We start from the raw sequence: 27,699 nt of genomic DNA, 5'->3' as shown, positions 1-27,699 counted from the left end.
ACCCCAATCTTGTTGTTTTTATTTGTTGTGTAAGAATAAATTTAAAAAAACATATTGCACCCTCTGTCTGCAAACCATGAAAAACTTAAACAAATGTACAGTTAATATTTTCCAAACCGCGATTAAAATTTTTCAATATTATTATATTTTTCAAATTAGTATTTTAATTGCCTTCAATTTGATACTAGCTGAGTGTGCCCGGCTTTGCTCACGATTCAATATTAGCTTGAGTTTATGCGACGATTAAAAAAAGCATACTATATTGTACGTAGCCCCCCTATTATCCTCCACATGCCAAATTTGGTTCCATTTGCTTGATTAGTTCTCGAGTTACGCAGAAATTTCTGTTTCATTTGTATGGCAGTCCCCCTTTACAGAGGGGGAAGGGGTCTCGAACCATTATAAGAACCTTTCCCGGCCAAAAAACCCCTGCAGAAAAACAGACAGACAGACAGACAGACAGACAGACAGACAGACAGACAGACAGACAGACAGACAGACAGACAGACAGACAGACAGACAGACAGACAGACAGACAGACAGACAGACAGACAGACAGACAGACAGACAGACAGACAGACAGACAGACAGACAGACAGACAGACAGACAGACAGACAGACAGACAGACAGACAGACAGACAGACAGACAGACAGACAGACAGACAGACAGACAGACAGACAGACAGACAGACAGACAGACAGACAGACAGACAGACAGACAGACAGACAGACAGACAGACAGACAGACAGACAGACAGACAGACAGACAGACAGACAGACAGACAGACAGACCTTGCGAGTTCCAGCAGCAGCAGTAAGTTTCAAGAAGAGCAGCCAGGCGTTGGGCTAAGCCAGATATTCACACCAATATCCAGTAGTAGCAAATCCCAAGAACTGCAGCTCGGGAGAACCAAAATGACGGAGGTCAGGAGGAAGATCGATGATCTCTATGTGTTCGTGAAGGATAAAAACAACGTACACAAAGAGATCAAGCAACTTGTGACCGGTATCAAATCCGGCATAACAGTGGCAGATCGGGAATGTCAAGAGTGGAGAAAAAGGGCCGAAAATGCCGAAAAGGCTCTGCTGGAGGCCAAGGAGAGCATAAGACTGGCTCAAGCACATGAGACTCCGAAGGGACCCACAAATCCACGTCCTGAAAAGAGAGATAGGGACACGCCAGGAGATGAGGAGGAGCCCAAAAAACGCAGGGACGACGAGGAAGGCATCAAGGAGATGGGAGAAAATGGTGCGTGGCGTAAAGTCGAGAACCAGAAGGAGAGGAAGAAAAAACAGAAGGAAGATGAAGTGAGGAAGAAGGAAGAGGAAGCGAGGAGGAAGGAAGAAGAAGCAAGGAAGAAGGAAGAGAAGAAGAAGGAAGACAGGAAGAATAAGGAGAAGCCTAGGCCTCGTAGGGAGAGAAGCAAGGGTGACGCTCTGGTTGTTGAGGCGAAGGACAAAACGTCCTACGCAGCACTCCTCCGGAAAGTGAGAGAGGATCCGGAGTTGAAACAACTAGGCGAGAATGTGGTGAAAACCAGGCGAACCCAGAAAGGCGAGATGCTATTCGAGCTGAAAAGGGACCCTACGGTTAAGAGCTCAGCTTTTAAGGAGCTCGTCGAAAAATCTCTTGGCGAGACGGCGAACGTAAGAGCCTTATCCCAGGAGTCAGTGGTCGAGTGCAGGGATCTGGACGAGATCACAACAGGAGACGAGTTGAAAAGTGCGCTGAAGGTGCAATGCAACCTGGGAGACGTACCGATGGCAATTCGGTTGAGAAAGGCGTATGGTGGCACGCAGACGGCGTCGATACGACTTTCTTCGGACGCAGCTAACGAGCTGCTGAAGACTGGCCGAATCAAGGTTGGGTGGTCAGTGTGCCCGTTGAAAGCTATTCCTCGGGTATCTAAGAAAATGGAGAGATGCTACAAATGCATGGGCTTCGGTCACCAGGCGAGACACTGCAAAGGCCCTGACAGATCTGATCTGTGCAGGAAATGCGGAGAGAAGGGGCACGTTGCAAAAGACTGTACAAAGCAACCGAGGTGCATGCTCTGCAAAAAGGAGGACGGAAATGGCCATGTGACGGGAAGTTTCAGGTGCCCTGAGTTCAAGAAGGCGATGGTGGGCCAGCAATAATGAAGGTAACCCAAATAAATCTCAATCATTGTAACACAGCACAGCAACTGTTGTGGCAGTCAACAACGGAAACAAAGTGCGACGTTGCAATCATTGCAGAGCCATACCGAGTCCCTCTCGATAATGGTAACTGGGTGGCGGATAGAGCAGGAATGGCGGCCATACAAGTCATGGGCAGGTATCCCATACAACAAGTGGTGGCAAGCTCATATGAAGGTTTCGTGATCGCCAAAATCAATGGAATCTTTGTATGTAGTTGCTACGCACCCCCGAGATGGACAATTGAGCAGTTCCACCAGATGCTAGATGGGCTCACCGAAGAGCTCATTGGACGGAGACCAGTCGTCATCGCAGGAGACTTCAATGCTTGGGCAGTGGATTGGGGGAGCAGATGTACCAACGCAAGAGGGTATAGCCTGCTGGAAGCTCTGGCAAAGTTGAACGTCAGTCTGGCCAACGAAGGAACCATCAGCACCTTCCGCAAAGATGGTAGGGAATCCATTATCGACGTTACTTTCTGCAGTACGTCGCTAATGGCAAATATGAACTGGACAGTGTGCGAGGAGTACACCCATAGTGACCATCAGGCGATCCGGTACAGTATCGGCGAACGAACACCGGTGGAAATGCGGAGGACGAAAGTAAGCGAGCGGAAGTGGAAGACGAAGGCATTCAATAAGGATCTCTTCATCGAAGCTCTAAGGGTAGACAACAGCGTCCCGGGCCTAAGCGCGAATGAGTTGACCGAATTATTAGCAAGGGCATGTGACACAACTATGCCGAGAAAACTGGAGCCAACGAACAGGCGGCGTCCAGCCTACTGGTGGAACGAGGAAATTAGCACCCTCCGTGCTACTTGTCTTCTAGCCAGAAGGCGTGCTCAGAGAGCAAGAACAGAAGCAGACAGAGAGGAGCGCAGGGTGGTGTTCCGAGAGGCCAGGGCTGCACTGAAACGAAAGATAAAGCTGAGCAAGTCAAATAGTTTCAAGGAGTTGTGCCGCGATGCCGATGCCAACCCCTGGGGCAACGCATACCGAGTTGCGATGGCGAAGATCAGAGGCCCAACGATGCCGGTTGAAATGTGTCACAACAAGCTGAAAGTCATCGTGGAGGGACTTTTCCCACAGCATGACCCAACGAACTGGCCACCTACACCATATGGCGAGGTAGATGAAGACAACGTTGAACAAGTCTCCAACGAGGAACTCATAGCAGCAGCGAAAGGGTTGAAAGCGAATAAAGCTCCCGGCCCGGATGGAATTCCCAACGTGGCGTTGAAGGCGGCGATCCAGACGTTCCCGGACATGTTCAGGATGGTGCTGCAGAAATGTCTGGACGATGGTCAGTTCCCTGATAGGTGGAAGGTACAAAAGCTTGTGCTGTTGCCGAAGCCCGGAAAACCGCCGGGGGATCCTGCATCGTATAGGCCAATATGCTTGCTGGATACTGTAGGAAAGCTCTTAGAGAGGATCATCCTCAACAGGCTGACGAAATGCACGGAGAGTGAACACGGATTGTCGGAGAGACAGTTTGGATTCCGGAAAGGGAGATCGACGGTGGATGCAATTCGGACAGTGATTGACAGAGCCGAGAAAGCTTCCAAACAGAAGCGGAGAGGAAATCGATACTGCGCCGTGATTACGATCGATGTCAAGAATGCATTCAATAGCGCCAGCTGGGAGGCCATCGCCAAGGCGCTCCATAGAATGAGGGTTCCAGGCTACCTCTGCAGGATTCTAAGTAGTTATTTCCAGAACCGGGTCCTTGTCTACGTGACAGACACGGGGCAGAAATCGCTTAGAATCACGGCGGGGGTTCCCCAAGGCTCCATTCTAGGTCCCACGCTGTGGAACGGAATGTACAATGGCGTGCTGACGCTCAAGCTGCCCAAAGGAGTTGAGATCGTTGGCTTTGCGGACGATGTCGTCTTGACGGTAACCGGGTAACCGGTGAGACGCTGGAAGAAGTGGAAATGTTGGCGGCTGAGGCGATAGATACGATTGGTAACTGGATGCAAGGAGCGAAGCTGCAGATAGCCCACCACAAAACAGAAGTGATGTTGGTCAGTAACTGCAAAGCAGTGCAGCGGGCAGAAATTACCGTTGGAGAGCACACCATTGCTTCGAAGCGCATGCTTAAGTATCTGGGAGTGATGATCGACGACCGGCTAAACTTTAATAGCCACATCGAATATGCTTGCGAGAAGGCGACGAAGGTCATCAACGCAATAGCCAGAATCATGCCGAACAATTCTGGTCCAAGCAGCAGCAAGAGACGTCTTCTGGCTAGTGTTTCCTCATCAATACTAAGGTACGGAGGTCCAGCCTGGATTGAAGCGCTGAAAACGAAGCAGAACCAAAGGAAATTGAGCAGTACGTTCCGGCTCATGGCCATGCGAGTCGTGAGTGCGTACAGAACCATTTCGATGGAGGCAGTATGCGTTATCGCCGGTATGATCCCAATCGGCATCACCTTGGCGGAGGACTACGAGTGCTATATGACGAGAGAAACCAGAGGAGTACGAAAAATGGTGAGAACGGAGTCGATGGCTAAGTGGCAGCAGGAGTGGGATGCAGCAGAGAACGGTAGATGGACACACAGGCTAATACCGACTCTTTCGACCTGGGTGAACAGGAAGCATGGAGAAGCCAACTTCCACTTGACGCAGTTCCTGTCTGGTCATGGCTGCTTCAGGAAGTACCTGCATCGGTTCGGACACACAACGTCACCCTTCTGTCCGGAGTGTGGGAATGTGGAAGAATCACCAGAGCACGTGGTTTTCGAATGTCCTAGATTTGATGATGTGCGAGAGGATATGCTCGCCCTTAGCACGGAGAATGTCGTCGAAGAAATGTGTCGAGAGGAGGGCACCTTTAACGCCGTCAGCAGAGCAGTAACGCAGATCATGTCAGCGCTGCAGCGAAAATGGCGGGAAGACCAACTAGAAAGTAGTAATGTGCTCACACAAGTGCGAACTGAAAGCCGAAGCCGGGAGAACTCTCCGTCAGAGTAGGCTGTATCCACCACCAGGGATAACCGAGTAGAACGTGACGCTGGGAGATAAATGGCTCACAAATTGGAGAGACGATCAGCGAACTGGAAGCGCCAATTAGCTGAGGTAAAGTGAGGTGCGTAATGCACGGCCCCCTCCGAAGTAATACGACAAGTGGTTCCGGGGGAAAAGGGCAAGGCGTCTAAGGAGGTTTTAGTGCGGTAAGAATCCCACACACCGTGTCACCGCGACTGTGCGCCCAGTCGTCAAGCGGTGGCACGATGGCCTTTTTGAAGGTTTCCTCCTTGCCAAAAAAAAAAAAAAAAAAAAACAGACAGACAGACAGACAGACAGACAGACAGACAGACAGACAGACAGACAGACAGACAGACAGACAGACAGACAGACAGACAGACAGACAGACAGACAGACAGACAGACAGACAGACAGACAGACAGACAGACAGACAGACAGACAGACAGACAGACAGACAGACAGACAGACAGACAGACAGACAGACAGACAGACAGACAGACAGACAGACAGACAGACAGACAGACAGACAGACAGACAGACAGACAGACAGACAGACAGACAGACAGACAGACAGACAGACAGACAGACAGACAGACAGACAGACAGACAGACAGACAGACAGACAGACAGACAGACAGACAGACAGACAGACAGACAGACAGACAGACAGACAGACAGACAGACAGACAGACAGACAGACAGACAGACAGACAGACAGACAGACAGACAGACAGACAGACAGACAGACAGACAGACAGACAGACAGACAGACAGACAGACAGACAGACAGACAGACAGACAGACAGACAGACAGACAGACAGACAGACAGACAGACAGACAGACAGACAGACAGACAGACAGACAGACAGACAGACAGACAGACAGACAGACAGACAGACAGACAGACAGACAGACAGACAGACAGACAGACAGACAGACAGACAGACAGACAGACAGACAGACAGACAGACAGACAGACAGACAGACAGACAGACAGACAGACAGACAGACAGACAGACAGACAGACAGACAGACAGACAGACAGACAGACAGACAGACAGACAGACAGACAGACAGACAGACAGACAGACAGACAGACAGACAGACAGACAGACAGACAGACAGACAGACAGACAGACAGACAGACAGACAGACAGACAGACAGACAGACAGACAGACAGACAGACAGACAGACAGACAGACAGACAGACAGACAGACAGACAGACAGACAGACAGACAGACAGACAGACAGACAGACAGACAGACAGACAGACAGACAGACAGACAGACAGACAGACAGACAGACAGACAGACAGACAGACAGACAGACAGACAGACAGACAGACAGACAGACAGACAGACAGACAGACAGACAGACAGACAGACAGACAGACAGACAGACAGACAGACAGACAGACAGACAGACAGACAGACAGACAGACAGACAGACAGACAGACAGACAGACAGACAGACAGACAGACAGACAGACAGACAGACAGACAGACAGACAGACAGACAGACAGACAGACAGACAGACAGACAGACAGACAGACAGACAGACAGACAGACAGACAGACAGACAGACAGACAGACAGACAGACAGACAGACAGACAGACAGACAGACAGACAGACAGACAGACAGACAGACAGACAGACAGACAGACAGACAGACAGACAGACAGACAGACAGACAGACAGACAGACAGACAGACAGACAGACAGACAGACAGACAGACAGACAGACAGACAGACAGACAGACAGACAGACAGACAGACAGACAGACAGACAGACAGACAGACAGACAGACAGACAGACAGACAGACAGACAGACAGACAGACAGACAGACAGACAGACAGACAGACAGACAGACAGACAGACAGACAGACAGACAGACAGACAGACAGACAGACAGACAGACAGACAGACAGACAGACAGACAGACAGACAGACAGACAGACAGACAGACAGACAGACAGACAGACAGACAGACAGACAGACAGACAGACAGACAGACAGACAGACAGACAGACAGACAGACAGACAGACAGACAGACAGACAGACAGACAGACAGACAGACAGACAGACAGACAGACAGACAGACAGACAGACAGACAGACAGACAGACAGACAGACAGACAGACAGACAGACAGACAGACAGACAGACAGACAGACAGACAGACAGACAGACAGACAGACAGACAGACAGACAGACAGACAGACAGACAGACAGACAGACAGACAGACAGACAGACAGACAGACAGACAGACAGACAGACAGACAGACAGACAGACAGACAGACAGACAGACAGACAGACAGACAGACAGACAGACAGACAGACAGACAGACAGACAGACAGACAGACAGACAGACAGACAGACAGACAGACAGACAGACAGACAGACAGACAGACAGACAGACAGACAGACAGACAGACAGACAGACAGACAGACAGACAGACAGACAGACAGACAGACAGACAGACAGACAGACAGACAGACAGACTAACGAAACTAACGATTTTAAATTGGCTCACTACTTGACAAGCCTATTGGTCCCAAGCAAATCGATTAACGTACCCCATTCCAGTCGAAATTCTAATACTACACTATGTTTGTTTTGATACGCTATGAAAGATTGACAGGTAAAATGAGGGGTTCGTGGATTTTCTTATGTTTCGAGGGGTGCATCCCTCCAGGAGGCAACAATCGAATTCACCAGAAGGAACACTTTCGGAACTCGCCAATAAAACTCGTTTAACCACTTTAACTTTAATAATACATGGTGTTCGATAACTCATTTCTCAGTTCGTCAAAAGCCTTCTGCTGATCCTCGCCAAAGATGCCAACGTCACTTCTGATAAATTGACGCAACGCCTCAGTTCGTGTCGACAAATGCGGGATAAATTGACCGACAAAGTTGATTAGCCCGAGAAAACTACGAACTTCTTCCTTAGTTTCAGGTTTTCGGAAATTTTGGATAGCGGAGATCTTCTCGTCTGACGGGCTGATTCCTGCTGCGCTTACTTTAAATCCCAAGATCTCAAGCTCGGCTACTCCAATCAAACATTTAGCTTCATTTAACATTGCATTATTCTCTTTCAGAACGCTCAACACCTCCTGAAGCCGTCCGTCATGCTCTTCCTTAGTTCGTCCCGATACGACTACATCATCGATATAAACTATGACACCTTCAATGCCAGCTAACATCTCTGACATCACTCGCTGGAAAATCTCCGGCGTACAATTGATGCCGAACATCAATCGTTTAAATCTCATTAATCCTCTGCTTGTCATAAAGGTAGTGATTCCGATGATGATGGGTGCAACTCAATATGGTGGAATGCAGATGTGATGTCAAGTTTCGAAAAGACAGTTGATCCTCGGAGTTTATTTAGGAAAGTATCGATCATCGGAAGCGGATAGTGTTCACGCTGTATCGCTTCATTGGGATACTTCATGTTGATACACAACCTGATATCATCCTTTCCTTTCGGGACCACAACCAAGGGCGATATCCATTTCGGAGGTCCCAAAACTGGTTCTATCACATCACTGCGCAACATTTTCAATATCTTTTCATCTACCTTCTCTTCCATTGCGACAGGGATTCTCAAGTACGCAATTTTTCTCGGGGGGATACGACTGTCGATTGATAATTTTACTTCAACATTCGGGAACTTCGGAAAGGCTTCATTTTTAATCTCAATGTTTTGAACTTCAAGGCCTAATTTCAAGACTTTAAGGTCCTCCGCCGTTCTTCTACTTAGGAGTGATTTTTTAGACTTCTCGATGACAAAAAATTCAGCATACTTTTTGGTTTGGATTCATTTACCGAAATCCACGCCTCAAATATTGCAACAACGCGTAATGGCTCTTGGCTTGCATATGCCAGAAATTTGCGGTCACATTGAAACCTTTTCTTAAAAAGGGTCGCATTGGCATTAACAAGTTCGTTCCATACTTGCTCAGTGACGGTATTGATAGCTGCCCCTGAATCTATCAAGAATTCGACTGGATGTTGATCGATTTTGCATGTAATATTTCCTTCATTTTTCGGGCTTATCTAAGGAAATGAGAAAGAAGTTTCAAACCTGCTTTAATTTCATTTTAGTTTAATTTGTTTTCACCTCATCGTCCTGAGAGACGGTTCAATTCCACAAAATAAGTTTATTAATTCAGTCATGTGAGTAGATAGCAAATAGGATAGGTAATACAAATTAAAAGGTGTACATTTTCATTACAAGAGACCAAACAAACAAAGGAAAACAGATGAAATCATTCTACCTTCATTGATCCTTCCGACATCGGGTGACGACGTGATGGCTCCTCATCGCCACAATATCCTTCTCGCAAGGCATTCGTTTCGATATCGGCACGTTTCCAGGTACTACGGGATTTGAACTGCGTTTTCCATCCTCTTGTGCACTTTCTGGCGAAATGTCCCTTAACTCCACAATTGTTGCATCGTGAACTTCGGGCAACACAACCTTGTGAATCCCTGTCATGTTTCCAAGAACCGCAACGATCACATTCCACTCGAGAGCGATTACCTGTATTCCAAGGCTTCTCACGTTTAAACGTCGGCGATCCAAACGATCCTTGTTTGGATTGAGGTTTTCGATCCCACATCTGCTTTACTGCGGAAACACTGGGAGCCTCGGGATCAAGCTTGAACCGATGTATTTTCTCTTTTTGCTTCATCAAGATTTCTCTATTGATGGCGTAGTTCGTCAGCTCATCTAGGCCCATAACGTCCTCGAGACCTTTGTCCTTGACTCTATCATCCCGAGCACCCATCGTTACTTGCTGTAAAATCTCTTTCTCCTCACGATCCCGGAAGTCACATCGGGTGGCCTGCATGCGAAGCTTGAGGATGAATTGATTGAACGACTCATCGGGGGATTGCTTCAGCGAACGAAAGACTTCGAGCTCGACTCTCTCATTACGCTTACCAACGAAAAAGTTGTTCAAACGTTTGACGGCGTTATCGTATTCGGGAGTTTCTTGTGGAGCAAACGGAACTTTTGCTGGCTCCGGATGAATCTCACCGGACACTGGCCGCAGGTTATAATAAATACGCTGAAGGCCTCGACCACCTCGAGCAAGCATGAGGACCAGTCGTTCATGTTGACTGTTTACTTGTTTTAGTTCCAGAAAGAGCTCAAACGCTCTCAGCCACTCTTCCCATTCTCGTCGAAGATCCGAAGCGTCAACGGCATCGTTGAATGGTTCCAATGAACAATGCTTGTCAAAGTCCATCTGAAATAACCATAAACGTTGTCCCATTAATGGATCATGTTTTACAAGGTACTGTTTCCGTGAAGTGCAAATGAGATGATCGATTTGGAATAAATTTTCACACTGAAATAACGACCTAAAATTTCTTACTTCTTGATAATATCCACAATTCGTCTCCCTACTGATTTGCGTAGGATGTTGTGAACAATCGATTAACTTTGTTTTGCTCTGTCTTCCCCATCCGCACGATATCACACAGTCTGCTCTTCATTGGCGTTGACGGCGACTCTATAGCTCTTTACTCCTATGAGAAAATCCATAAGCAAACGTCAGACTGTGTGTGAAACATGGCGGACTTTGTACTATCCTTTCACTCCACCGAAAATTCCCATAAGAAACTATCTAAATTTGCTGGAAGAGCAAATTTTTCGACGGTGCCGTCAACGCCAATCACGTACACTTCATCCTGCACCTAATCAGGCATCTTTTTTCCCACATCAGAGTGTGCTTCGGTCGTCCACTAGGCTCGCATCATCAGGGCAATACTAGGCAACGCATACTTCAGCCGCGCTCGCATCTTTTTGTGTTTGTGTGCGCTTCGGTCTTCAGCCGGGCTCGCATCTTTTTTTTTTTTGTTGGTGTGCGCTTCGGTCTTCAGCCGGGCTCGCATCTTTTGTGTTCGTGTGCGCTACGGTTTACCACCGGACTCGCATAATCTTGTATTTGTGTGTGTATGCGCCTTATGCACTAGTGATTCTGCCATTTTACCTTTACCACACTCACTTCATACCTTCACGGCTTTTCAAATTGCACTTTGAAACGAGAAAAACAATTCTACCATCACTCAATTTAAGAAAATTGACACAACTTAACCCCAGTACTCATACACTCCGTTTTCATACGACAACAAAATAGCTGCTGCTCTTCCCTACGTCCGAAACTGCGTCGTGTCAACTTAACCATGTCAAATACATAAAAAAAATCTCCATCCATTTTATTCATTAAATCCTACTTACGCTGCGCCAAATTGTAGAGTCCCTCTAGGAGGCAACAATCGAATTCACCAGAAGGAATACTTTCGGAACTCGCCAATAAAACTCGTTTAACCACTTTAACTTTAACAGACCGTTTTATTCACTACCAGTCGCAACAATCGTTCATCGGCTTCTGCCTCAATAAATCTCCCTTACACCGAGGCGCTCGTTTGTCGTCGTCCGTTCTCTCTCACTCTCTTTGATTCTCCCGCTCGATATACATAGGTCTCTTTCGGGGGTGGAGAATGGTTGCCATATTTACGTTTATCAACTCTACACCTGTCAGACTCAATTAGTTTTTGCGGATAAATCTGCACACAAAAAAAATATTTGGTAGGGCATTTGCAGCAGCGGCCAGAAGGTTTTCGTCACTGAGAAAATGATGAATTCTGAGGTGTACAAAACCGAATGTCTTCAGAAGCGAATTATGCCCTTCATCCAGCCACATGACGGTCCGGTGACATTTTGACCAGATCTTGCGTTTTGTCACTACATCCGGGAAGTACAACAATCGTACAATGTCAACGGAGTCCAGTTTGTTCCGAAAACCCTCAATCCGCCCAATTGTCCCCAGTTCAGGCCCATTGAAAACTACTGGGCATTTATGAAGAGGAAACTGAAGGTAAAAGGTACTGTCTTCAAAACGACAGTTCAGATGAAAAATTCATGGGATAAAATCGCCAAAACAGTTGATGAGACCGTTGTGCGCCGCTTGATAGGTCGTATTAAGAAACACGTTCGAGAATTCCTTCGAAACCGCTGCAAATAATTCATTCCGTATTTTTTTTTTCTTAAAATATAAGGAATAGTATGCACTTGCGTGAAACCCGTTTTCAAATCCGTTAATTCAAATCTGAAATAGACCCAAATGATGTTGTACCATTACTAAGTGGTGAGCAAGTTGAGTTTTCGATAGTAAAATTTTGTTGGGACACCTTAATGAAGAATTAAACATGATCCTGCCGCAATTTATCTGGTCATGGATGTTTCAGGAATTACTTGCATTGGCTCTGGCACGCATGATCACCCCTCTGTTCGGCGTGTTGAAATGTGGATGAAACACCGGAACACGATTTGTTGAAATGTCCTAAATTTAAGGCAGCGTCAACTGAGTTGCCTTTTGTTATTGTTGTACAAGAAATGCGTAGAGTCGAGAATACATTGAATGCCATTAGCAGGACTGTTATACAAAGCTGATAGAGCCGTAGGGAAAGTGGGGGGGGGGGGGGGGGCGATCAATACCCTAGCATTGCCGATTAGCTGAGTTAAAAAGAGGTGCATGAGCAGATGAACTAGTTACTTATAAAGACGGATGAAGATGAAGAAACGGACGCTGATGAAGAAATGGACGATGTGAGAAACTACGAAGGAGATATGAAGAGAGAAGAAGAATGAATGAATGAAAAGAAAGTAAATTAAGGATGATGCAGTGGTAGAGAAAACGAGAAGATGATAAATAGAGAACCGAAGCGGAAGAAAATCAAAGGGAATGTAGAAATTGAGCACAGGTGCCTCGAATGAAAGAAAAAATGAAAGAAAGTGAAAGAAGATTACGCAAGAACGAGGAAGAAGAAAATTGGGAATTAAAGAATTGGCGAAGAAATCGAAAAAGATGTGGATAATGAAAATTAAGCCATTCAAATTGTTTTTATGTTACTTCATACGCGAAGTTAGCGATTTTCAGAGTTGGTTGGAAATGCTAACATGAAGCTTTAGTGTGATGATTTATTAGCTAGAGAAAGATCTTTAGAAGAGGGTAGGTGGATAGTTCCGTTAGAGCACGGCAGTATGAAAATTGAATAGAAGTTGAAAATGAGCGAAGGGCCATTAATGCGACAGTTTTTTGAAGATAGACGCACATCTTTTGCCTAACCCGTACGATGTACGCGGAGACTTGAAGTATGTCTCCAAGTCTACAGGCAAAAAATGTGCGTCCCGCAACAACCACCCTACTGCCTTCTCTCTGAGATGACCAAGTTGGTCATGACGAGAGGAGCAACACAGTAGTTGGGTAAAGAAGAATTGAATTATAACACACCATCGACTGGAAATGCTCTCGCAACGTGGGGCTTTAGGTAGTGATGAAAACGTCGCTAGAACTATTCCACAGCCGCAGTCAGTTTATGAGCAAAAGAGGGACGCACATTTTTTGCCTGTAGACTTGGAGACATACTTCAAGTCTCCGCGTACATCGTACGGGTTAGGCAAAAGATGTGCGTCTATCTTCAAAAAACTTTCGCATAATGGCCCTTCGATTATTTTTAACTTCTATTCAATTTTCATACTGCCGTGCTCTAACGGAACTATCCACCTACCCTCTTCTAAAGATCATTCTCTAGCTAATAAATCATCACACTAAAGCTTCATGTTAGCATTTCCAACCAACCCTGAAAATTAAGCGTTCAAGAAGAAAAACGAAGCGGCATGAAGCAGAGCAGATCAATAGCAACAAGATTTGTAAGAACTAAGAGAATTCAGAAAAAGTGGTAAAATGTTGAAGTCAATGAGAAAGAACATCATTAACAATACAGATAAGTGATATTTGAATTATTTACCCAACATGGATGCACCTTAAGGTGTTAAGTTTATTTTCCTTTTATTTAAAAAAAAAAACACAAATTACAATCACAACACACTGTGCTCAGTGAAAACTGTTGTGTTTGTAATCTGTGTGGATCTCCTGTTAGTAATACCCAACAAACAATTTGTGCTGAATAAAATCTGAATAAGCAATTTCTTAGCTAGCTTTCTGAATAAGGTAACCGTCTATGAAAAAACAAAAACATTACATAGTTTCGGCACAAGCTGGTCGTCAGCAATGCCTTTTAATTACGTTTCAACGTTGCCCACCCAGTGATTTCAACAATTTGGAGTCCCTGAACATTTTGGAAATACCATACCGCAGGCCCATGAACCCTCTGGAAAAAGCATTTTGGTCCATCGCAGCAAATGACTCGCCACCAACTGTTGAAAACACATAAAATTAGTAGTATTCCTTCCAATAAGAACCCTAATTACAAGGATATCTTACCAATAACTGTAGGATGATACCCATTTTCATCCGCGTAGTAGCTAACCGTATACTTGACACCATCGGGTCCCACAAAGCTGTAGAAACCGTTGATTACCAGAACTTCCCTTCCGTCATCTAACTTCTTTGTATAGGCATTTTGTCTCACTTCTCGGCCGTCACTCAGCTCATAACTAAAAATAGACGAATATTGAGAAATTTTCAAAGCCAACATATTCCATGCCGACATCTTCACCTCCAGTTAAAATCATTCGTTTTATAGTCGTTGGACTCGCGAACCACCTTCAGCTGGCCATCTTCGGCTTTGTTTACCGGAGCTGCTAAAACAACCGAAACGAGCAAGGTCAAGGTCACTGCAGTTAAAATCACACGAACCATCTTCACTAGATTGGCTTGACTGCTTCACGGACTTGTTGCCGACTGGTATGCTGCTCCTGATTGACTTAAAATAAAATCTGAAAGTCTCCTTAATAAAGGAAAAAAAAAATAAATAAATGAATAAATCTTAAGCGGACCGCTTGTGCGTTAGACAAAAATGACAAAACTTGTTCCTGTTGCAGAAACCATGGAGGGGTTGATCTAAGAAGAGCAACGAATTACCTTCGTAGATGGTAACAGCACAGACAAACAGACATAACACTCGCATTTTGTTCATCGAACAAGCATTTAACGGTCAATTTAAAAGTATCGTAGTTGGTAGCACCGCCACCTGTGGCGCGCATAGTCATTTCCCTTGAGTTTGACGTTTTCACACTACCGCCATCTGTTCAGCGTACTACCCACCACAGTGTACTCAACAGATGGCGGTAATGTTTTAGCGACGATGTTTTACAGTGAGAAATATTCAATGTGTTATGTCTGTTTGTCTGTGGTAACAGGTTCTCACTTTTGGAAGATAGCAAATGTACACCCAAAATATTGGTTGAACTTTTTCCTTACACTTTAGATTGTAAACCACGCAGACACGTAGGGTAAACGCTCCTATAGTTGCGGTACGTTAGAAGCGTTAGGTTCCTATAGTTGTGTATTGAGTCTCCATACACAACTATAGGAACCTAACGCTTCTAACGTACCGCAACTATAGGAGCGTTTCCCCTAGTCGCTTCAAAATACTTTGCATGAAACGAGGAAAAATCAAAAAAATCAAAAGCAGTAAGAAATAATGCGTTTGGTTGATTATGGTGTGCGTAGAATAGGGCAATTTTTGTTTGTTTACATATATTAATATTCTTTGCCAGAGATGCATTTGTTGACGCGATGACAAACTATGGATAAACATTTTAAATTTTGCGTATGAGCATGTGCAAGCATGAGAAAATTTATTCCCTCGCGGGTGCACCACAGAAATAAAATAGCCATTCTCGGCTGCACATCGATTGCTGAACGAGTGTAATTCTTCCAACCAAGTTTCTCTGCACGTAGACTCAGAACTGAACGCAGTAGAACCAACAATCAATACGAAACTAACGATTTTAAATTGGCTCACCACTTTAGTAGCCTATTGGTCCCAAGCAAACGATTAACGTACCCTATTCTAGTTGAAATTCTATTACTACACTATGTTTGTTTTGATTCGCTATGAAAGATTGACAGATAACATCAGGGGTGTGTGGATTCATGCAGAACATGCAGGGGTGAGTGAAATAGCTTGGGACTGCTTGGGACCGTTGTTCTGGTACTGAGTGAGCCAAAAATAATAATGATTTTCTTCGGGACCCAGTGGTCTTAGAGTTACCTCTATGCGATTAACGTACTCAATTCTAGTCGAAATTCTAGTACTACGCAATGTTTGTTTTGATTCGCTATGAAAGTTTGGCAGATAAAATGAGGGGTTATTGGTTTTTCCTATGTTTCGAGGGGTGAATCGATTAGCTTGGGACCGAAGAGAGTACCAGAGCTGAGCCAAAAAGTTGAGCACGTTTCTTCGGGACCTACTAGTCTTAGAGTTACCTGTATGATAATACTATCGAATTAGCCCTGGGATCCTAAGTACATGTTTTTAAAAAATAAAATTTAAAAAACATTCTTTGTTGAAAAAAGTATTTAGAATATTATTTAAAAAACTATCAATGTTACCCCGTTTTACGGTACATTAATATCTCCGATAATTCAACAAGGGCGATTTTTTCTACTTTTATTAAGCCAACTTAGCCGGCGCCGGTGGTGTAGTGGTAAGCGTGACTGCTTTCTAACACCCCGATGGGTCTGGGTTCAAGTAAAGCCGTTGGTCCCGGCCCATGTGTGTTAAATGGGTGCGATATCCTACGCAGGTGTGGAAGCTGCCTTCCTGCACATTCGATTGCCATCAATGGATGGCAATCGATGTTCGTCGGTGATTGGCACTAGATTGCGGAACAGAGACCGACGTTAAATAAAGGAAAGAAAAAAAAAATTAAACCAACTTTCCAAACGATCATGAAACACGTTAAAATCATATGACGGTGGCCGGTATACACCATGTACATTGACGACACAATAATTCGACATTAATGCGATGGAAGCGAACGAATAAATAAATAAATAAAGAAATGAATATTCACCAAAACGGTGTCTTAAGTCTGTCAAGCATTTCTTTTCACTATTTGCATCCATCCAAGTGGACTTCTCAACTAAATGTACCACAATTCGACTTTTTGCATCCCATTCTGGTCAATAGACTTTTTTCCCTCTTTGAATCATTCAACGTTGTTTGATAGACGTTAAAAAAAACATCCACGTGCATAGAATTGAAGCAGTGTAAAGTTTGTTATTGTTATTTCCACAGCATTCACTCGCAAATTTAGAAAGGCTTAACGCTTTCGCTATAACGGCTTTCAAGTCTTGATGACAGTGTGAAATGAAAATAATTTCAAATTTATTTATATTAACACTTAACAATCCATTCGAATGCCCCTCACCAATTATGACAACGAAATGTCAAATTAAATGTGACGTCTATTTTCGAAACATAACTGCTTTTTAACTGGGCTACAGCTCAGTTCACGAACGCCCAGTTTAAAAGCAGCCCAATTAAAGAACGCCCAGCGAACAAGTGCTGTATATTCGATCGCGATTTGAGTAAAAAGTATGATGCCGCCCGTAGTGCAGCGCAGTTTACAGCCATACCAACCGGTCGAAACTAACGATTTTAAATTGGCTCACTACTTGACAAGCCTATTGGTCCCAAGCAAATCGATTAACGTACCCCATTCTAGTCGAAATTCTAATACTACACTATGTTTGTTTTGATACGCTATGAAAGATTGACAGGTAAAATGAGGGGTTCGTGGATTTTCTTATGTTTCGAGGGGTGCATCGATTAGCTTGGGACCGAGGAGAGTACCAGAGCAGAGCCAAAAAGTTGAGCACGTTTCTTCGGGACCTTCTAGTCTTAGAGTTACCTCTATGACCATTCCGAGCCAGTAGGCAACCAAGTTGATCTTTCAAGCAGAATACCGTAGCTAGAACCCGTGCTCGAAAGCTATATGACAACCTGCAGATCAAATCCGGTGGGTGCATACTTATGGCTGATGAAACCTATGTAAATACCGACTTCGGACAGCTTCCAAGACCAACATTTTATATGGTGAAGGCTCGAGGAGGTGTCCCTGTCAGACTCAATTAGTTTTTGCGGATTAATCTGCACACAAATAAAATTATTTGGTAGGGCATTTGCAGCAGCGGCCAGAAGGTTTTCGTCACTGAGAAAATGATGAATTCTGAGGTGTACAAAACCGAATGTCTTCAGAAGCGAATTATGCCCTTCATCCAGCCACATGACGGTCCGGTGACATTTTGACCAGATCTTGCGTTTTGTCACTACATCCGGGAAGTACAACAATGGTACAATGTCAACGGAGTCCAGTTTGTTCCGAAAACCCTCAATCCGCCCAATTGTCCCCAGTTCAGGCCCATTGAAAACTACTGGGCATTTATGAAGAGGAAACTGAAGGTAAAAGGTACTGTCTTCAAAACGACAGTTCAGATGAAAAATTCATGGGATAAAATCGCCAAAACAGTTGATGAGACCGTTGTGCGCCGCGATCTTTAGAAGAGGGTAGGTGGATAGTTCCGTTAGAGCACGGCAGTATGAAAATTGAATAGAAGTTGAAAATGAGCGAAGGGCCATTAATGCGACAGTTTTTTGAAGATAGACGCACATCTTTTGCCTAACCCGTACGATGTACGCGGAGACTTGAAGTATGTCTCCAAGTCTACAGGCAAAAAATGTGCGTCCCGCAACAACCACCCTACTGCCTTCTCTCTGAGATGATCACGTTGGTCATGACGAGAGGAGCAACACAATAGTTGGGTAAAGAAGAACTGCATTATAACACACCATCGACTGGAAATGCTCTCGCAACGTGGGGCTTTAGGTAGTGATGAAAACGTCGCTAGAACTATTCCACAGCCGCAGTCAGTTTATGAGCAAAAGAGGGATGCACATTTTTTGCCTGTAGACTTGGAGACATACTTCAAGTCTCCGCGTACATCGTACGGGTTAGGCAAAAGATGTGCGTCTATCTTCAAAAAACTGTCGCATAATGGCCCTTCGCTCATTTTCAACTTCTATTCAATTTTCATACTGCCGTGCTCTAACGGAACTATCCACCTACCCTCTTCTAAAGATCATTCTCTAGCTAATAAATCATCACACTAAAGCTTCATGTTAGCATTTCCAACCAACCCTGAAAATTAAGCGTTCAAGAAGAAAAACGAAGCGGCATGAAGCAGAGCAGATCAATAGCAACAAGATTTGTAAGAACTAAGAGAATTCAGAAAAAGTGGTAAAATGTTGAAGTCAATGAGAAAGAACATCATTAACAATACAGATAAGTGATATTTGAATTATTTACCCAACATGGATGCACCTTAAGGTGTTAAGTTTATTTTCCTTTTATTTAAAAAAAAAACACAAATTACAATCACAACACACTGTGCTCAGTGAAAACTGTTGTGTTTGTAATCTGTGTGGATCTCCTGTTAGTAATACCCAACAAACAATTTGTGCTGAATAAAATCTGAATAAGCAATTTCTTAGCTAGCTTTCTGAATAAGGTAACCGTCTATGAAAAAACAAAAACATTACATAGTTTCTGCACAAGCTGGTCGTCAGCAATGCCTTTTAATTACGTTTCAACGTTGCCCAACCAGTGTTTTCAACAATTTGAAGGCCCTGGACATTTTGGAAATATCATACCGCGAGTCCTCCGTTCTGGAAAAAGCATTCTGGTCCATCGCAGCAAATGACTCGCCACCAACTGTTGAAAACACTTAAAATTAGTAGTATTCCTTCCAATAAGAACCCTAATTACAAGGATATCTTACCAATAACTGTAGGATGATACCCATTTTCATCCGCGTAGTAGCTAACCGTATACTTGACACCATCGGGTCCCACAAAGCTGTAGAAACCGTTGGTTACCAGAACTTCCCTTCCGTCATCTAACTTCTTTGTATAGGCATTTTGTCTCACTTCTCGGCCGTCACTCAGCTCATAACTAAAAATAGACGAATATTGAGAAATTTTCAAAGCCAACATATTCCATGCCGACATCTTCACCTCCAGTTAAGATCATTCGTTTTATAGTCGTTGGACTCGCTAACCACCTTCAGCTGGCCATCTTCGGCTTTGTTCACCGGAGCTGCTAAAACAACCGAAACGAGCAAGGTCAAGGTCACTGCAGTTAAAATCACACGAACCATCTTCACTAGATTGGCTTGACTGTTTCACGGACTTGTTGCCGACTGGTATGCTGCTGCTGATTGACTAAAAATAAAATCTGAAAGTCTCCTTAATAAAGGAAAAAAAAAAAATAAAATAAATCTTAAGCGGACCGCTTGTGCGTTAGACAAAAATGACAAAACTTGTTCCTGTTGCAGAAACCATGGAGGGGTTGATCTAAGAAGAGCAACGAATTACCTTCGTAGATGGTAACAGCACAGACAAACAGACATAACACTCGCATTTTGTTCATCGAACAAGCATTTAACGGTCAATTTAAAAGTATCGTAGTTGGTAGCACCGCCACCTGTGGCGCGCATAGTCATTTCCCTTGAGTTTGACGTTTTCACACTACCGCCATCTGTTCAGCGTACTACCCACCACAGTGTACTCAACAGATGGCGGTAATGTTTTAGCGACGATGTTTTACAGTGAGAAATATTCAATGTGTTATGTCTGTTTGTCTGTGGTAACAGGTTCTCACTTTTGGAAGATAGCAAATGTACACCCAAAATATTGGTTGAACTTTTTCCTAACACTTTAGATTGTAAACCACGCAGACACGTAGGGTAAACGCTCCTATAGTTGCGGTACGTTAGAAGCGTTAGGTTCCTATAGTTGTGTATTGAGTCTCCATACACAACTATAGGAACCTAACGCTTCTAACGTACCGCAACTATAGGAGCGTTTCCCCTAGTCGCTTCAAAATACTTTGCATGAAACGAGGAAAAATCAAAAAAATCAAAAGCAGTAAGAAATAATGCGTTTGGTTGATTATGGTGTGCGTAGAATAGGGCAATTTTTGTTTGTTTACATATATTAATATTCTTTGCCAGAGATGCATTTGTTGACGCGATGACAAACTATGGATAAACATTTTAAATTTTGCGTATGAGCATGTGCAAGCATGAGAAAATTTATTCCCTCGCGGGTGCACCACAGAAATAAAATAGCCATTCTCGGCTGCACATCGATTGCTGAACGAGTGTAATTCTTCCAACCAAGTTTCTCTGCACGTAGACTCAGAACTGAACGCAGTAGAACCAACAATCAATACGAAACTAACGATTTTAAATTGGCTCACCACTTTAGTAGCCTATTGGTCCCAAGCAAACGATTAACGTACCCTATTCTAGTTGAAATTCTATTACTACACTATGTTTGTTTTGATTCGCTATGAAAGATTGACAGATAACATCAGGGGTGTGTGGATTCATGCAGAACATGCAGGGGTGAGTGAAATAGCTTGGGACTGCTTGGGACCGTTGTTCTGGTACTGAGTGAGCCAAAAATAATAATGATTTTCTTCGGGACCCAGTGGTCTTACAGTTACCTCTATGGTATTACTAAGCCGGAGGCGGGGCGGGTTCGATTCCCGGTCCGGTCGAGGGAATCTTTCGGGTTGGAAATTTTCTGGACTTCCCTGGGCATAGAGTATCATTGTGCTTTCCACACAATATACAAATTCATGCATTGGTATTGGCATCGAAAGCTCTCAATTAAGTGCATTTAGAACACTAAGTTGAGAGCACGCTAATATGCACTAAGCAATAAGCTTGAAATACGAACAACAAGAAGAAGAAGAAGGTGTGTGTGTGTGTGTGTGTGTGTGTGTGTGTGTGTGTGTGTGTACAATCTAACCCCCACTGTCCGGCAGTGTTATTATGGAAGAAAACTGCTTTTTATTAATTTTCAATTAAAGCAGGTTTAGTCCGGGAGTTAGAAGGTGTTAGCTCTATTGAAGCTCCAGTGACCCATTTCAGAATGCCTGGTAATTCACGACCACTCCGAGGTCACTTTTACTTACAATAAGCCCCGCATGTTCACTCTACCTTTATCAAATGGATAATGGTATCATTAACACACTTCCATATTCAAAAAATATTATTTCCAAATCTGGCACGTACATAGTTTTGTATTAAATCGATTTGAATGGACATTTCTTACCAATTTTGTTTCGAATACCTCTTGATTCATCTGCTGGCAGCACTTACTGCCCCTTACCGGCGACCAACTCGTCTGCCCGCAAAAGCAACAACGCCTAAATCTCAAAGCTCTCCGGACGTCCCCTCGAAAATGCAATCGAGATATGTATAAGAACAATATTCAACTGGAACGTACTCACCAAATCAATACATCCGGGAGCACATTCCCGATGCTTATTTTTTTCTCGCATGCCCGTCGTCGTTGAACGGCAAAAAAAAGGAACTCGGTGAGCAATTTTGTGATACGGAATTTTCCCTGAACATAATCCGCGAATTTACGAATTTCACCACTCCCAACTGCGAAACACGTTTAGAAGCACTTTTGGTACACTTTCGATCAATTTCTTTCGAAAACACAAAAAAAAGTTGCAAGCAGCGAGCCAACATCAACACCGATTGGCCGAACTCATTCACGCATCTTGCAGCGCGTAAATAAACTGAAATTAAAAATTATCACTCGCGATGCCACTAATTTCTGGTCCGGGAGAAAATCAAATAACGCAGATTGCGACATCTCTTCTGATGCTTGCAAACAGGTTGAATCACGTTTTCTTTCTCTATTCTAAAACTTCCCGGAAAGCGAAAAAACTACCAATCACACACGTATAAACGTCCGGGAGGCAGAGCGCCAGCGCTAATCCGGCAAATGCAGCCGAAAACTATGAACGCGAACGCACGCACAAAACAGAGAACAAACAACCGTACCCAAAGGCGTTCGAAACTGCAATCAACAACAAGAAGAAGAAGAAGGTGGATCAAAAAGATTCATTTCGTTAATGATATCTCAGGCGTCAACAGAGCATTAGATTAAATTCAATAATGAAGTAGTTATCAATAAAAAAAACCAATTGGCTGGAGTACTGTCGAGAAATAGCAGTATGTAGGTCGATTGCACCACACATCGTGGTCTGGTGGAAGCAAACGGTTTCGTTTTAACCAACTTCAGGTCCTTAACAATGCAAGCGATCATCTTCAGGCCTTCGACCAGACCTTGCACAACTTTGTCAACACTGTCACTGTCTGGTAGCTGGGAGCGAACTAAGGTCAGGTAGGGGACCGGGTACGGTGACCTCACTGTTAGCAGTGGTCGAGATTATGCACAGCTCGGTGATACCAACAATCAATACGAAACTAACGATTTTAAATTGATTCACTGATTGAGTAGCCTATTGGTCCCAAGTACTTCTATGGCGTACCCCATTCTAGTTGAAATTCTATTACTACACTATGTTTGTTTTGATTCGCTATGAAAGTTTGACAGATAACATCAGGGGTGTGTGGATTCATGCAGAACATGCAGGGGTGAGTGAAATAGCTTGGGACTGCTTGGGACCGTTGTTCTGGTACTGAGTGAGCCAAAAATAATAATGATTTTCTTCGGGACCTACTAGTCTTAGAGTTACCTCTATGGTATTATCATAGAGGTAACTCTAAGACTAGAAGGTCCCGAAATAACGTGCTCAACTTTTTGGCTCAGCTCTGGTACTCTCTTCGGTCCCAAGCTAATCGATTCACCCCTCGAAACATAGAAAAAACCAATAACCTCTCATTTTATCTGTCAAACTTTCATAGCGAATCAAAACAAACATTGCGTAGTACTAGAATTTCGACTAGAATGGGCTACGTTAATCGTTTGCTTGGGACCAATAGGCTAGTCAAGTAGTGAGCCAATTTAAAATCGTTAGTTTCGTATTGATTGTTGGTATTGTGCTATACAATCGGATCTGAAACCTTCAATTGCTATGCGCTCAGCTATGGAAGATTCTTCTCGTGAATATTGCTCCGTAAAATGATTTCACTTTCGATCGATTATAGCCAACGGAAGCCCTTTCTGTTCACACACAAACGCGCACCATCCAACGGCATCTTCTAATCGCCTCCAGCCCTCACCGAACAAATCATCGCATTGATACTCCTAGGGATATTTATTTCATATTTCACTGGGATCGATTTTCCATACCCGCTCGAAAACTCGGCTCGGAATGGGCAGCACGCTCGAAGCAATCGATCCCCGTTGCAAATTAACCGCAGATTTATGGGAGGTTCTCCGTTGTACCGTTACTGACACGAGCAACCGGTATTTAGTCATCAGACGAGAAACAATTATGATTTAAATTTAAAATTTCCAACAAAAGGCCCGCCGTCAGTTTTGCCGGGGCTGCGAACTGATGTTGAAAATTGTGAAGGTCATCTCCTCTAGCTTCTTGTTATCAAGTTTCCATGCCGGATTGCAAGATCGAAACCCTTAATGATCGTGTAAGCGCCGAAATGATAAACAGTGCGGATAATTTAACGTTCATTGCAGTTTAGTGATCGTTGCGCTGGGATGCGTGGAAAAGGGGCTGCTCCTTTAGCATTAATATTGTTTACAGGTCTTTTTTTTTGCGCAATGAATAATCATACCTTGCATGTTCTGATCGGGACAGTTTACATTATGATGCATGTGCATCAGAAAGATAAATACTGTAATTAAATGAAACTCAAATAATAGTTGGTCGGGAGATCGCGGTCGGAACGAAGAGAAGATTCGACCAGAATATTTTCCCATTGGTCACATTCACACTCAAGGACAGTGAAGAAGATTTGTGGTTGACCTTGAAAGCATCTTCATTTCGATAATCCACATTTGATATTAATATATGCAGCAGCAGAATTTATTAACTTCCCCGCAGGTCCGGAGCAGAACGAACGGTTTAACAAACGAACCGGTCAACTTTGGAGGAACTTGTTTGACCAAATCCGAAAGTGCTTGAGTCGCCAATAAGCTGGCAAAGACGAGCGTTAGAGTGGAGAGATGCGCTTGCAATTTATCGCTCTTTGATAGTTCGCGACATAATAACAGGCTGTAGGGTGGAGCGCTACTTCGTCGAAATCGCCAATTTTTGTCAATACCATCAATGATTTCACCGTGCACAAATCAATAATGCGTTTGTTCATAAGCTACTATTCAAAGCCTATTGGAGTGCATTGCATGAATATTTACACTCGTTCTTAAAAAAAAAGAAGCATTTCTAGCGAATCAATTTTTATGCCTTCATCCATAGGACGATGGAAATCCAATGACATTTCAATGCACTTGGACGGAATTGAACCATAGAGGTAACTCTAAGACTAGTAGGTCCCGAAGAAACGAACTCAACTTTTTGGCTCAGCTCTGGTACTATCTTCGGTCCCAAGCTAATGGATGCACCCCTCGAAACACAGGAAAATTCACGAACCCCTCATTTTATCTGTCAAACTTTCATAGCGAATTAAAACAAACATAGCGTAATACTAGAATTTCGACTAGAATGGGGTACGTTAATCGATTTTCTTGGGACCAATAGGCTAGTCAAGTAGTGAGCCAATTTAAAATCGTTAGTTTCCACCGGTTGGTTAAAGCGTCTGTTGTGCTTAGAAGGACGGAATAATGACCAAAAACCCTACTATGATGTCTGATTCGTTGACCAAATGCATGCTGGCACACATGGCAAACATGTAGAATGACGCAATCGCTTTATCGTTCGGGTGTTATCATTATCTTCTGAGAAACAGCGCAGACTTTTTTTTCCAAATTTGCATCCAGATTTCATTCGCGGGATGTGCCATTTCAGAGTTTATCGAATGGAGTGGTTGAAAAAAAAAATAGGAAGAAATTAGATTCTCTAATGTTGGCCTATGGATCTAAGATTGAGGACTTCGCTAAAAATCTGGTATTTATTAATTTTATCTAGATGAACGTGTCATTAGGACGGTGCTTATGCATATTTTTGTCGCTTTTGAAAATGTATTCTATTGCTGAATTTATGTATGGGACTAAATTAGGGGCATTTAGGTCGCATGAAACTCACGAAATTTTTCGTTAGTTTTCTAGCGAAAAAAGCCACGTATTTTCGGCTTTGCAAAGTCAATCCACCATGTCATCCAGCTGTCATAGTTCCTTCTTTCGCGCAACCATCGATTCCATTTGCCTGAAAACTCCTCCAAGACCTCGTCTGTGAGTACATGTGCACGAATAGACCAATAACCGTGTCCAAACGGTTTTCCCAAATCAGGCCAGCAACACCTTTTTTTGAAAGCTTTGTGATCCGAGAAGGACGTAACCATATATTCTGACGAACGGAGATGCGGAACAATTTTTTTTTAATTTTTTTTTTTATATCTTTATTAAGGAGATTTTCAGCCGTTGGCTGTCTCGTCTCCGACTCAGATGCGGAACAAGGGCCGATGAGACGTACACTCTATCAAGTCGAGAAGCGGAATTAGGACCAGAGTTGCGACCTATCACAATCACGATCGCCAAACAGCTGATGGTAGTAACGCTTTATACATTCCTATCAAATGTGCTCGTCGAAGCTCTCTCCATGACCATCCATCAAGTTGACGAAAGAAATAAAAAGCAACTGGTGAATGTTTTTTTTTTTTTAACTATTTATTTGTTCCAAATTCAAAATAAATTACATTTCATTTTTAACCTAGGTGCTCCAGTTACTGCAGTAACGTACCAGCCTTAATTGTTATGATATATATCTAAGTGTTTTTACATTGTTCATGTGTTGGCAATTCAGTATTTTAAACAGGTTTTTTAACCTGCATGTCAGTATAACAATTGATATCTTAAAACTAAAAATCAAAACTAAATCTTATCTAAGTATAAAGGGAATTAATCGTTGCAATTGAGGATTGCAACGATTTTTGCCTGAAATTATTAATTATTTTGTTGGACATTTGTGCTAAAGTCTCAACATTCGAAATTCTATGTACTTCGGTAGTACTGTACCAGGGAGGCAACTTCAAAATCATTTTCAGAACTTTGTTCTGAATCCTTTGAAGTGCTTTTTTCCTGGTAGTGCAACAACAAGACCATATTGGCACAGCGTAAAGCATGGCCGGTCTACAAACTTGTTTAAATATTAGAAGTTTATTCGTCAGGCAAAGTTTGGATTTCCTGTTTATAAGAGGATACAAACATTTAATATATTTGTTACATTTGGCTTGAATGCCCTCAATGTGATCTTTAAAAGTTAATTTTTTGTCAAGTATTAATCCAAGATATTTCACTTGGTTTGACCAGGAAATTGGAACTCCGTTCATAGTGACTATGTGACTACTACTAGGTTTCAAAAACGAAGCTCTAGGCTTGTGTGGAAATATTATAAGTTGAGTTTTGGAAGCGTTGGGAGAAATCTTCCATTTTTGTAAATAAGAAGAGAAAATATCTAAACTTTTCTGCAGTCTGCTGCAAATAACACGAAGACTTCTTCCTTTAGCGGAAATGCCTGTGTCATCAGCGAACAAAGATTTGTGGCAACCCTGAGGCAAATCAGGGAGGTCTGAAGTGAAAATGTTATACAATAAAAGCCCAAGAATGCTATCCTGAGGAACTCCTGCTCTAACAGGTAGCCGCCCAGATTTGACATTTTGATAATTTACCTGCAGAGTTCTGTCAGTTAAATAATTTTGAACTAATTTCATAATATAAAGTGGAAAATTAAACTTTTTCAATTTAGCAATGAAACCTTCATGCCAAACACTGTCGAATACTTTTTCT

This window comes from Ochlerotatus camptorhynchus, unplaced genomic scaffold (assembly GCF_037179485.1).
Source record: "Ochlerotatus camptorhynchus isolate MF236.1 unplaced genomic scaffold, CSIRO-AGI_Acam_v1.1 ptg000340l, whole genome shotgun sequence".
Lineage (NCBI taxonomy): Eukaryota > Metazoa > Arthropoda > Insecta > Diptera > Culicidae > Ochlerotatus > Ochlerotatus camptorhynchus.
Note: the sequence above shows the minus strand (reverse complement) of the source record.